Here is a 2856-nt window from a genome sequence, read left to right as displayed (position 1 = left end):
TTCCCTCGCTTACTGCTCAATGATATAGTTATTGACTACGTGGAAACAGCTAAAAATCTTGGTGTCATTTTCAACAGATCTTTAACTTGGGAAAACCACATAAATTCAACTGTTGGTAAAGTATACGGTGCTCTTAGGGTTCTTCAAGATTCCCAACACTTAACTCCCATTGAAACTCGAAAAATGTTAGCTAAGACTTTGATTATTCCACTCTTTACATATGGTTGTGAAATATATTGATGCTGAGAGTAGACGAAAGCTTACGGTTGCCTTCAACAACATAGTAAGATACATCAACGGTCTTAAAAGATATGACCATATCTCCGAGTTTGCTTCTTCTCTATTCAACATGCAGTTTAACTATTTTCTACATTATCGAACACTTCTTCTTCTCTTCAGACGCATCAACCACATAACCTTTATTACAGATTACAATTTCCTACTTCAAATAGATCAAACAAGCTTAACATCCCACGACATACATGCCTAACATCTGAGCGGAAATTCTTTGTCAACGCAATTCGCTTATGGAACTCTTTGCCAAGTGATATAAAAAGGCTTGGAAATTTTAAAATATTCCAGAGCAAACACTAACTACTTTTCTTTGCTTTAAATGTGCGGTTTTACCTTTAAAAAATTTATAATTAAAACTTTGCAGTTAACTTAATTTCTATAGCGTCATTAATTTGTAAACTACTCAGTTTTGCCTTTTAACTTAATTTCAATTATTGTTAACTTCCTATAGGAAGTTATTGTAATGGGTCCGATTTGTCAAATTGAAAATTTTGACATTTCTCGACGAAATAAAAGATTTTTAGAAAGATGTCTGTGCGTGCGTGTGTACGTACGTGTGTACGTCCGTACGTTCGCGACGTTTTTTTGTCCTCCATAGCTCAAGAACCAGAAGAGATATCGACTTCAAATAAATTTTGTTATACAGATAAAAAGGCAGAAAGAGCTCTCAACAAAATTGCGTGGGTAGTTTTTTTACCATAGCAGTTTGAAAAAAAGGTGAAAATTTTGGTTAACTCTAAATATCTTACGTACCAAAAACGCTAGAGACTTGAATTAAATTGTATATAATATATTGTAACGTGATACCAAACAGGTACATTTTTTTGAAAAAAAATCAATATAACGGTTTTTTTTTTTAAATCAATAAAACTGAAAAAAAAAATTGTCACCTCTAAAATTTTACGACTGAAATATGATTTCATCTCTAAAACAATTTTGTGCAACGAAGAATAAAAAATAAAAATTTTGAGAAAAATCTAATTGACAGTTTTTTTTATAAAAAACATTACTTAAAGTTCGTAAAAATTGAATATCGATTCAAATATCTTTTCAAAAACTTGAATTTGGGATTCAATCTTATTTTATCTTATAAGAAATATTGTTTTCAACATTTTGAAAAATGTTGAGAATAATCAAATTGACAGTTTTTTTCCAAAAAATAAAAAAACTTAAAAAAGGTATAAAAGTTGGTAAAAATTGATTTTCGACTCCAATATCTTTTCAAAACTTTAAGATATTGGCTTTAATTTACTTTTATCTTTCAAAAAATCTTGTTGTCATAAAAAATAAAATCAAAAATAGAACGCAAATTTGGTAAAAATTGATACGAGTACATATAGACAAACTTTTAAGCAAGACAAATCGACAGACGGGATGGGAAGTTATCAGTGTGGGTCGCATCCCATCTCCCTAACTATTAAGTTGGCTACGTTCAATCTCGTGTTGGAAAGGTGGATTTTTAGAAACCTTGTTGAACGAGTTGGATAGCTGTATTGAGATAGCTGTCAACAAATAAAACTAACTTTCAGCTGTTCACAAAAAGCAGAGAAACATTTAAACTTCGAAGTCAAAATTGTTGTAAGATAAAATATTTAATGGATAATTCAACTGATTCGTCGGACGGTGATGAATTGATAGGTGCGCACCAATTTAATAAATAAGAGATAACCTTAATCTGTAATCTATGTTAAAATTTAAACTCCTAGCAAATTCGTCATCTACAAAATGAGAAATCAATCAATGTGTTGAATCAGCTGTTCTGTCAGATTCCTACATACCCCAGAAATTCTTGGATACCTGTGGATTCCTTTTTTGACATCTCAGGTGTTTTTGACCATCTGTTATTTTACACGTCAGACACTAACAAAAGGTATTCGGATACCCTATCTGTCTGATATTGAACGCAGCCGTTAAGTCTACTTTTGTCAAAATGACAGTAAATCATGTTTTCTTCATTGAACACAAAGCTGAACTTTCCTCACAATTTCATTTAATGCTTTCTGTAAAAGGTTTACTTGTCAATTTGGAAAAGAAATAAATAATATTTCTTTACAATACAAAATCAAGCCAAGCTAAAATTCCATTTTGACCTGTATTTTGCCTTTAAAAAAATATTACTTATTCCTTCTCCAATTTGACAAGGAAATTTTCTAAAAAAAACATCAAATCGATTTGTGCAGAAAATAAATCAATCGAAGAGTAAAAAGTTCAGCTTTCAGTTGAATGAAAAATTATGATTAGCTATCTTTTTAACATAAGTGCAATTGACTTGATAGATGCTAAATCTTTTCTTGACTAACTTTCTAGTAAAGTTTGTAATAAATTTGCCTTAATTGGAAGGAAATTTTTGGCAGCTGACCAATCAGATTCTAGAAACTTGCCTTACTTTCAAGACCCTTATGTCGCCTGAACCTTGTCCAATTTCTCAGTTTTCGGAAGGTCGATATATTTAAGTTTGAATAAAATAATTACATTGCTTAGTTGATAAAAAGCAAAGATTTCGAAAATTCAGTGTATACACAGTCAACTCCACCTTACGACAGAATTAAATTAAAAGAAGAC

The sequence above is a fragment of the Eupeodes corollae genome, chromosome 1 (genome assembly GCF_945859685.1).
Source record: "Eupeodes corollae chromosome 1, idEupCoro1.1, whole genome shotgun sequence".
NCBI classification, from domain to species: Eukaryota; Metazoa; Arthropoda; class Insecta; order Diptera; family Syrphidae; genus Eupeodes; species Eupeodes corollae.
The sequence above is the reverse complement of the archived record's forward strand: the minus strand, read 5'-3'. Positions refer to the sequence as shown.